The sequence below is a fragment of the Myotis yumanensis genome, unplaced genomic scaffold, assembly GCF_028538775.1.
Source record: "Myotis yumanensis isolate MYYU_CA2020_CCGP unplaced genomic scaffold, mMyoYum1.0.hap1 SCAF_1, whole genome shotgun sequence".
Lineage (NCBI taxonomy): Eukaryota > Metazoa > Chordata > Mammalia > Chiroptera > Vespertilionidae > Myotis > Myotis yumanensis.
In genome coordinates this window covers 143590454-143601472 of record NW_027223752.1, presented here as the reverse complement: position 1 = coordinate 143601472, position 11019 = coordinate 143590454, and the positions used below count along the sequence as shown (strand labels likewise).

The 11019-nt window shown below is 41.3% G+C and overlaps 1 non-coding gene across 1 annotated transcript; it reads right to left on the bottom strand.

Moving 5' to 3' along the window:
- Window positions 1–9974: 9974 nt before the first annotated feature.
- On the bottom strand, window positions 9975–10081 carry LOC138999807 (U6 spliceosomal RNA). Its single transcript, XR_011469455.1, has one exon. It is a non-coding gene; the product is annotated as a U6 spliceosomal RNA (small nuclear RNA).
- Between the last annotated feature and the right edge of the window lie 938 nt (window positions 10082–11019).

The window sequence follows — 11019 nt, the reverse complement described above, 5'->3', positions numbered from 1 at the left end:
AACCCTAACTTAACTCTGGTGCCGTGTCACCTATAGAGATTTTTTGATATTTGCAAACATAGTAAAACAAAGATTTATATTTTTGATATTTATTTTATATATTTAAATGCCATTTAACAAAGAAAAATCAACCAAAAAAATGAGTTTGTGTGTCACCTCTGACACACGTGTCATAGGTTTGCCATCACTGTCTTCGAAGATGTTTCATCTGTGCTCTGAGCTCAGTTCTTGCCCTGTGCGAAGCGGCTTGCCCCCTCCTGGAGGGACTTGCTTGCTATTCCTGGTGCTGTTGCAGCTGTGGGTCCTGCGGGGCAGCTCCCCCTTCCATGAGGTTGCATGTCCATCGCCAGGGAGCGCTGTCTGCTCTGGGGCGAGGGCTCTCCTTCCTGACTGTGGTTCCAGTGCTGCTGGCTTTCAACTCTCAGTGCCATGGACCCTTTACATTTTATTCCCGGGTTTTCTACTGTTTCCCATAAATCCCTGGGTGAGGGGCTAGCAGGCTGACTACATCACAGAACTTCCACTGTGCTTGCCATGGTTCTTCTTTTCAATGCCAGGACCCCCTTCTGTTACCAAAGAAACATGGGGTGTCCCCCCAAAATGTATCCACACTGGAACAGCTGATAGATGCTGATTCTATACATTTGGAAATGAAATGTATTTTATTTAACACTGCCTTCCTAATGTGTATACATTTTGGGGACACCCTCTATGTCTTAACTCTCTCCCTCCATGATTCTCTCTTCTCCCCACTAACCCCAGGAAATTCTTTCATTCATCTTGTAAATGATCTTAAAGGCCTGTCCCACAAATTTCCTAGTTATACCCGAATCCTAAGGTGAGCGTAATTTAGGGTAATCTGGAAATTTTACTACGGAAGCTTCAGCCAAGTTATTACATTAGTGCCACCCCTCTTTTCTTTTCTTTTCTTTTTTTAGTTGCTTGGTTCTTTTTTTTTCATTTTCATTTTATTTTTCAATAAATCTTTATTGTTCAGATTATTCCAGTTGTTCCTCTTCCCCCCGCCCCATAGCTCCCCTCAACCCGGTTCCCACCCCACCCCATGCCCTTAACTGCCTCCTCCCACTGTCCTCATCCATAGGTGTAAGATTTTTGTCCAATCTCTTCCCGCATTCCCCCACACCCCCTTCCCCCTGAGAATTGTCAGTCCACTCCCTTTCTATGCCCCTAATACTATTACATTCACCAGTTTATTCTGTTCATCAGATTTTTTATTCACTTGATATTTAGATTTACTTGTTGATAGATATGTATTTGTTGTCACTTTGTTGTTCATAATTTTTATCTTTACCTTTTTCTTCTTCTTCCTCTTCTTAAAGAATACCCTTCAGCATTTCATATAATACTGGTTTGGTGGTGATGAACTCCTTTAGCTTTTTCTTATCTGTGAAGCTCTTTATCTGACTTTCAATTCTGAATGATAGCTTTGCTGGGTAGAGTAATCTTGGTTGAGGTTCTTGCTATTCATCACTTTGAATATTTCTTGCCACTCCCTTCTGGTCTGCGTAGTTTCTGTTGAGAAATCAGCTGACAGTAGTATGGGTACTACCTTGTAGGTAACTAACTGTTTTTCTCTTGCTGCTTTTAAGATTCTCTGTCTTTTGCCCTTGGCATTTTCATTATGATGTGTCTTGGTGTCCTCTTTAGATTCCTCTTTTTTGGGGTTCTCTGTGCTTCTTGCACTTGTAAGTCTATTTCTTTCACCACGTAGGGGAAGTTTTCTGTCATTATTTCTTCAAATAGGTTTTCAATATCTTGCTCTCTCCGTTCTTCTGGCACCCCCATAATTCGGATGTTGGTACACTTGAAGTTGTCCCAGGGTCTCCTTACACTGTCTTCATATGTTTGGATTCTTTTTTCTTTTTGCTTTTCTGGTTGGGTGTTTTTCGCTTCTTCGTATTTCAAATCTTTGACTTGATTCTTGGAATCCTGTAGTCTGCTGTTGGATCTCTGTATATTATTCTTTATTTCAGTCAGTGTATGCTTAATTTCTGATTGGTCCTTTTTCATATCCTCCAGGGTCTCACTAAATTTCTCGGAGGTTTCTAGAAGATTCTTGAGTAACCTTATAACCATGGTTTTGAACTCTATATCCAGTATTTTGCTTTCATCCATTCCTTTCATTTGTGACATGTTTCTTTGTCTCTGCATTTTGGCTGCTTCCCTGTGTTTGTTTCTATGTACTGGGTAGCTGCTAAGTCTCCTTGAGTTGATAGAGTGGCCTTGTGTGGTTGGTTCCCTATAGGGCCCAGTGGCTCAGCCTCCCCAGTCACCGGAGGTGGATGCTCTTGTTGCACCCTTTGTGGGCTGTTTGCACAGTCTCGTTGTAGTTAACCCTTGATTTCTGTTGGTATTGATCTCCAGGCCAATTGGCTGTGATGACCAGCTGTGTCTACACTGGAAGATCTGTTGCGCAGCAGACACCCTTATGGGGCAGGACTTGCTTCAGTGGGGCTTTGGTGCTCACTGATTCTCCCCCTTGAGTGTGTCTCTTATGGATGTGAAGAGTTATAATCCAGTATGGTCTCACACTGACCACTGGGTACACTGGCTCTTGGATCTTCAAGGAGATGCAGGGTCAGCCACTGTCTGGGGGCCACCCAGCAGGAGCTACAGAGACACCTTCAGATACCTCCTCTTTGTATGGGGTTTGGAAATGCCCAGATGAGGCCCAGCTGTGAAGCAAGGCTGGCAGGGTCTTGGGCCTTCTTTTGGAAGCTCTGGGGTTCTCTGACTCAGCTGCAGTTTGACAGGTTTTAGGAGCAAGGACAGGCCATTCATATGCAAAAGCCAATGTGCACAGCTTGGGTGGGGTTGTAAATTGGGTGGGGTGGGGTCTCTGGGAATCACCAAGGCGGAGCAAACAGCAATGGCTGCCAGCCAGCCCTGAACTGGAGAAGTCCCTGATTCTCTGTGTCCTGCGCCCTGGTGCAGGAACAATGATTGCTGCAAGCCCCTCTGAGAGAAAGCCACCCTCACATTCCTGTTCCAATGCCAGACAGTCCAGTTTCTCCCCGTATGTGCCTGGGTCCCCCAGGGTCTCGCCCGGAACTGGAGTTCAGAGCAAGCAGGAGTTTGTATCTCCCTCCCGGTTAAAAGAGCAGCACATCCAGGTATCAGCACTTTCTGCGCCTCCGCACTTCCTACCAGTCTCAGTGTGCCTTCTTCACCTCTCTAATTGTGAAACTTCCACTCAGCCAGCCTTCCTGAGGTTCTGGGTGGTAGTTGTTCTGCCATTTAGCTGTGGTATTGATGTGGTTGTGAGAGGCAGCAAGTACAGGCGCTTACCTATGCCACCATCTTGGTTTCCCCCAGCCACCCCTCTTTCTAATATGCTAGTCTGGGGTTTGCCTCTGTGTTTGTGACTTTGTTCAGGGTTCTCCCACCTGAACTCTGCCTGCATGGCCATGGGCTGAGTGCTCAGGCCTGTAGGAAGACGTATGGAGATTTCTGCCTGAGTTGAACCTGTGAGTCACCTGGGAGTTTCTAACATGTACTTGGGATGGGCTAGGCAAGGAGCTATTTCTGAGCTGGGTAATGCTTTGGTGAGTAAGAAAAAAGGACATCACCGAAGGAAAGGGGTCTTTTAACAAAGAACAGAGCAGTTATAAGCAAGGTGAGTGCTGGGGGATACTCACAAGGTTCTATGGCTGCAGTAACAAGGCACCACGCTCCCTCTGAAGACTCTGGGAAGGATCTGTTCCAGGTCTTCCTCGAAGCTTCTGGTAGTTTCTTGGCTATACTTGCCCTCTCATCGCATCCACCTTGTGTGCATGTCTTTTGTAAGTATACCAATTGTTTTGGATTAGGGGCCCATCCTACTTCATTATGACCTTATTGTGACTAATTACATCTGCCATGACTCCCTAACCTCTGAGGAACTGAAGGTTAGGACTTCAACATGCCATTTTTGGGGGCCATGATTCAACCCCTAATCGTCTCCTTCCTGCTGTGGACCTGGATGTGGAGCCAGTTTAAACTGGAGGTAAGACCAAGATGCAGCTCCTGCCACTGCTGGCATGAAAGCACCATTTTTTCTGTTTGTTTCTGTAGACGTGGACTAAGATGTGCTTTTCAGACATCCTGAATTTCTGACATTTTTCTCCCAGACAAATATGGTTCCTGAACAGAAGATAGATCTTTCAGATATATTTGTTGTGGGACTAAAAGGGTTTCTAAAGGTAGCCACCCAGCAATGGAGCTAAAAATAAGAGAAGAACCACACACAAATGATAAAAAGAAAAGAGTTTGACTTCTTACTAGCATTTATGAACCAAGTTGTGGTAGGACAGACACTTTTATTTCAGAGCTGCAAAATATGAGAAGGATTTTGTGCTTGGATCAGCACCTGTTTGGGCCATAATTTCAGTTTAGGATATAGGGTGATATGGAGTTATGTGTTCTACTTCTTGAGAGGAACATATCTCCCAGGCACAATTATTTATTTTGAGTCACTTCTAGGAGCAGACTTGAAGTTGAGCAAGCCCTTCTGGGGTTGACTGTGCAGGCAAGGACTCAGGAGGCATGTACAGACTTAATTTTTCAACTTGCTACAGTCAACAAGGGGAAAAACCCATTTCTAAAGGTGGTTTTGAGAATACTTTTTAGAAATTCCACACTATGTCTACTAATAAACAAATCCATGTATTCATATTTGGAACTGAAAACTTCATGCTGTGCCCTGTAGCTTAGAGACAGAATTTGGTGTGGGAGAGAGGCTGTGCAGGGACTTCCCGTTCTGTAATGTGGCTGCAGCACTCAGTGACACGTGCTCCCTCTCCCCCTATTTCCTGGGCTTCATATGTTAAACAATTGTCATTGTGAGATATAGTGACTAAACTTCTACTTAATAGGTGGTTTGCATGTGCAAGTTTCCTTGACATTACCTTGGTTCATCGAATTAAATTCTTTTCCTGTTAATTAGATCACCAGTGAATAGAGGTTGTAACTTTATTTGTGGTCTCTCTAGTAGATTTATAATGAAAGACAATGGGTTCTTGTCTAATGAGAAATGTATGACATGCTATTATCTCCTGCTTTTCTTTATTATACAATTAAAAGTGTCATTTGAGAATTGTATATCAGATATTTCCACTACTTATTTATAGCACCGTGGAAAATTTGAATGCTTATTTATGTGGGGTTTACTAATTTAACCTAAGGCAGGAAGATGGCACCATGAAATGCTTACTATAGAAAACTTTATTAAGAGATGTGAAATATATATATATAGGAAGGAGGTAAGGAGATAGATAAACAGACATTGTTGTTTCTCCATTCCCTCCATCATGACCTCCAATTTATCAGTAAGTCTTATGTTTTCTACCTCCAAAATGTGTCTGAAATCCACTGCCTTCTCTCTAACTACTACCCCCAGGTTCAGCCACCATCAGCTCTCACCAGGGCTACTGTGTTAGTTCAGCCTATGGCTCCTATAGTTTCACTCTGCATCCTTCTAGCCTCATCTCACCCGGAAACCAAGGGAATCTTTAAAAGCATGAATCTGTTAAGATCCTGCATTATGAGCTTATCTTCTCCCACACCCTCCCATCTCCAAACTCAACACACGCTAGGAAAACTGCTCTCCTTCTGGGGTCTTCAAATAGCTGAGGACTTCTCTGTCTTAGGGCCTTCCCACACACTGCTTCTCCTGCCTGGAGCCTTAGACTCCCACCACCACTCCCTGCCAGCACACACGAGTGGTCATTATTTACTCACCTCTTTCTGTGTCTTTCCTCCAGTAAGAAAGCATCATGGCCATTTTCTTTATCAGCACATACTCTGCTCTTAGCACACACCTGACAAATAACAAGCCCTAAATATTTGTTGAATGGATAAATAAATGAGAAATGTAGAAAGAAAAATGAGAATAAATGGGTCTTCCCCCTACCTCATAATTTTAAAGTTGGGAAAAGCTTTTGAATTTAAAAATAATCATACAGAATGCTAACGGTGAATGGTTATTATAGGAAACTACCTGCATGGATCATCACCGCTAATTTGTCTGGAAATTTCATATTAAGCATTGTGTGTTTTGAATATAACTTTTTGTAGGTGAATTTATGCCACAGTGAAAATTCTTGCCTTTTTATTGATAAAAAGAAAGAGAACTTGGGAAGTTATTATTCTAGGTGAGTGTTCAGTGTTTTTTGTGTGTCTAATAAGATAATCAAGTCTCTATTACTCTTCCTGGCTTTCAAGACTTAGTCTACTCTTTCCCATATTACTAAGTGAATTTTATTTTTTGTGGTAGTCCAACTGTGCACCCTTAACAACATTTATTTATTCAATTATATATTTTTGAATACCTACTATTTTCCAGCATTCTCTAGAATTTTACACTAATTTCCATATTACTTTCTTTGTTTATGATACTTTTCTAGACTGGAAAATCACTTATTATTTTTTCCCACTCAATCTTCAAAATCTAGCGCTATCCTACTTTCTTCAGAAAGCCACTCCTATTTTAACTTGACGGTGATTCTTTCATATTTAAAAATTATTTTTCATTTATAGTTTTTTACTGCCATACCTAGTTTAAAAATATTTGCATGTAGTGAGCACCCTCCCAAGGCAGACCAAAGTATTTGGGGCTGATTATATCTCCTACCTCTCCTGTATACATCTTCCTACCAAACAGAGTTCCAGGCACATAGTAGGTACACATTAATTATCACTAAATGTATTAATTGATATAATTCCTGCTATGTCTACATGAGAACCATAGCAAGTAAGCCCCCTGCACCCATAGGGAATATACTCAACCATCTCAAGGACTTGGGAGTGGAACACAGTGGGTGGGCTTATTGCCATGGTCGTGAACAAGCAGAAGACAATATATTATCCATAAATGCCTGAGTCAAAAGGGTTGGTCAGTAATGAAAGCAGACACAAAAGGAAGTTCCCCCCAGATCAATGCTGTGACATCCAAATACCATCCAGAGAGACTTCAGTACAATAAATTAACATTATGGACCCACTGGCAGAGCTATTCCCATGGTTGTTAAGAGGGCTGGACTCACCTTTCATTGGGAGATTCATTTTAAGACCACTCCATTCCTGTGTTCTGCTTCCATGCTATCCATAAAACCCTCTAGTACAGCGGTTCTCAATCTGTGGGTCGCGACCCCTTTGGGGGTCAAATGACCCTTTCACAGGGGTCGCCTAAGACCATCAGAAAGCACATATATAATTATATATTGTTTTTGTGATTAATCACTATGCTTTAATTATGTTCAATTTGTAACAATGAAATTGGGGGTCACCACAACATGAGGAACTGTATTAAAGGGTCGCGGCATTAGGAAGGTTGAGAACCACTGCTCTAGTAACTTGGCCTCCCATATGTTGCTTCTCATCATATAATAATAAGCAGGCACTCGGTCTCCATGAACTTGATTAAGGCAGATTTGCCTTGGAGGGGTGACAGAGATACTTTCGATGGACTCAATAAAATCGGGTTTCTTAACCTGCAAGCCTGAGACCAGACCATGGGCCTCATGAATTCTTCAAGGTAAATGTAGCCTTGTGGGGATTTTCTGTGCAGCCAGCCGTAACATCTGAAACATCTCTCTGTACAGTAATTTTAACCTGTATCTTGCTATTTTTTATTTGACTAGAAAAAAGAGCACTCACTACTTTGCACCATCAGCCTTTCTCTGGGCTGGTAGTAGTGACTGAGTCCTAATCTAGACACTTTAACAGTTCATTGGAGTTTGGGGTAAGGTTCCCTAAGAATTTAGGCAGAAACCCTTGTCAGATGGACTTGAACAAAGAGCAAATGTTACCTGATGGTCAATAGGCAATGGGAAGGCAGGTGACCTGGGCTGACCCCAGCCTTCTGGATCCTGTATTTATTAGCAATGGGAGATGTTTCAGATATGCCAGCTGGTAGATCAAAGTCTTCTGATCTCTGACCCACTTTGGTCAAGATCAATTGGATGACTAAATGGGTTAAACTAGCACATGGGCTGTTGATTCCATCATGTTAGGAAACATGTTTAATTTCACTGCTGGACCTTCTTCCCCCACACAAGTGTTCTATCAGATGTTTTCCTCAACAAATGACATTTTTTACTATGTAGGTTCTCAAAAATCAAATCTACTACTCATGGGAAACTGTGTTCCACCATTGCAGCTACTGAAAAGGACATGACACCAGACGCTTTGTAAGCTGTTCCCAAGGGGACATTTCCAAAATCTTTGCATGGCAGATGCAAAGCCTCCTGATGACACCTTTGTGTGAAACAACTTTTATTTACATGTATGTTGAGCTTTGTTAAGGAAAAAATACAGACTGATTTCTCAATATTTATGCTACTTCTCTGTTACTGAGTTACAGTATTAAGAAGAAGTGTGGAGTGCGGTCAAGGAAACGAAGGGAAATGACCAACTTTCCAAATTCAGGGATTTCTCATCTAGGAGAAATTGGTGTATTAACCAAGCTGTACTTGCCATGCCAGGGTGCTGAGAAGAAGTGGATGTGTGGTTGCATTGGGGTGGCAATGTGGGTGATGGGCAATTAAGGTAAAGAACTCCAGTTTTATAGGCACAAAAGCTAAGAGATAGATTTTTTTTTATTTTATTTTTGCAATTTTTTTCTTTTTTGATCATAGACCAAGAACTTCCATTTAAAATGACATTTTGGGAATGACAGTTCTGTCTGTAATTAGTTTTACTAGTTCATTATCCCTAGAATTAAAAAAAAAATTATTTCCCAATAAAACTGTAACTTTCCTTCAGCAAATTCACACTCAAAAAATGTCAGAAAAACTCAAAAGACACACAGGTGTCATGATAGAAAAGTCTTCGCTTTTGACAATAAATTTTTAAAAATCTGCTGTTCCTTGCTGAGAGAGGTTACCTGCTTCTCTGGCCCAGACACTGCAGAACAAGGAAGCGGACACTCGGACTCACGATGCTTTCAAATGTTTATATGTCCCAATTTAGTGTCTGATACTAGAGAGATCCAGTTCTCCGTCCCTCTCTCCAGCCTGGGGGAGGGAGTACTTTGTTGTAGCAGTAGTAAGTCATTACAGGTGGCACTCTCTTGGAAGATTATTTCTAAACTATAAGGTACTTGGAACTACTGTAAAGCATACTGATATACTGATAACAGTACCACATGCATATTAAAATCCATGATGCTGCCCTAGCCAGTTTTTCTCAGCGGATAGAGCATCGGCCTGTAAACTGAAAGGTCCCAGGTTCGATTCCAGTCAAGAGCACATGCCTGGGTTGTGGGCTTGATCCCCAGTGGGGGACTTGCAGGAGGCAGCCGATCCATGATTCTCTCTCATAGTGGATGTTTCTATCTCTCTCTCCCTCTTCCTTCCTCTCTGAAATCAATAAAAATATATTTAAAAAATAAGTAAATAAATCAAATAAAATCCATGATGCTAATGCAAGCTAAGAAAAGAAGAACTCTGAACAAGATGGATCATAAAGCTTTTGAACCTGTCCCATTCATTATAGGTCTGTAGTTACTTTCAGTTCACTGACCAAAAATCTTTATGAAAGTTTGATTACAAACAGTTACTGCCTGTAACCAACTCCATTAATAATAAATGCCATTTTAATACATAGCAATAGAGGTCTCTATGTTAAACTGATGATATGGAATTTCCAGTGTCAGCATCAGCGACAAAACTATTTTTCAATTCCTGGCATGTAAGGCGGCATTTATTCCTTCTTATTTTTCAAGAAAGAGTACATATGTCATTTTTTTTCCCTTGGGGGAAATGACTATTGTTACTGGAGCACACTTTGTCATTTTATGAGGCTAAAGGAGTAAATTGGGCATTATTTTCACTCTACTGAATTTTAATCGTCATTGAGAAGTATTGGTTTCCACTTCTAATTAAAAGGTAGAAGTGCATGCTTATCAAATGGAATTCTCATAAGCTGCTGGGGGTTGGTACCACCACTTTGGAAACAGTTTGCTAGTTTCTTTTTTTAATATGGAATGCTTCATGAATTAGTGTGTCATCCTTGCACAGGGGCCATGCTAATCTTCTCTGTATCGTTCCAATTTTAGTATATGTGCTGCCGAAGCGAGCACAGTTTGCTAGTTTCTTATGAAGTTAAATGAACATCTACCCGATTACCTATCAATTCTATTCCTAGGTATTCCAAGAGAAATGAAGATATATATGCAGAAAAATATTTTAATAAGAACATTCTTTTCTGCTTTATTTTTTTTTTTTAAGTCAGGGGGACTGAACAAGCTACAGGTTGTGTTGAGGGTGCTTAAATCTATCCTTTCTGTCTCATGTCAGGCTTGTGTGAGAACCAGGATATAGAATGTTAGATCCTCAAATAGGGGTCAAGTGGGGAACTGGGGAAGAGATGAGCTCCAGAGTTTGGGTGCCAGGCTTGGTAATATTCTTAGCACTGGGGTACCCCAAAGGGCATACAGGGATTTGTCCCACAGTCTAGTGGTGCAGCTGGGGATGTACTGGCCATGCCACACAAGAAGGTGTTTATATTCTATTATTTAGTCAGTTTTTCCTTATCTTGCTGTGTGCTCCTTTGCCCTTGCCCATATATTTATTGCATTGCTAATTGCCAGAGGTGTGGTGGTAGCCCAGACTTCTAAGAGAATTTGCAGCTATGTTCTAATCCTGGTAGTGAGTATAAAATTTTTATTAACATATGTGGATAGTTTGAAATTCCTTTACAAACATAAGGATAAGAGCTTTTGGCTTTCTAAGCCTTGGCCAATACTCATGTAATTGCCTTCCTGCATGAGAGAGAGAAAAAAGGTTAGGTACATCCTATGGTAGGAGAAATGATGTGAGCAAAGGTGAAATCTGGGTGAATCTGTTTTATTCTTAATAGCCCCAAACCAAACCAGAAACAGCCTAAGTGTCCACTAACAGATGAAAAATGCTAAGCTAGAGTAGGTAGAGAATTAGATTTAAACAGGATTGGAGTTTTGTTGAAGTAAAATGGAGGGAAGGAAGAGCAAAGTCATTGAGGATGTACACAAGGATTGTA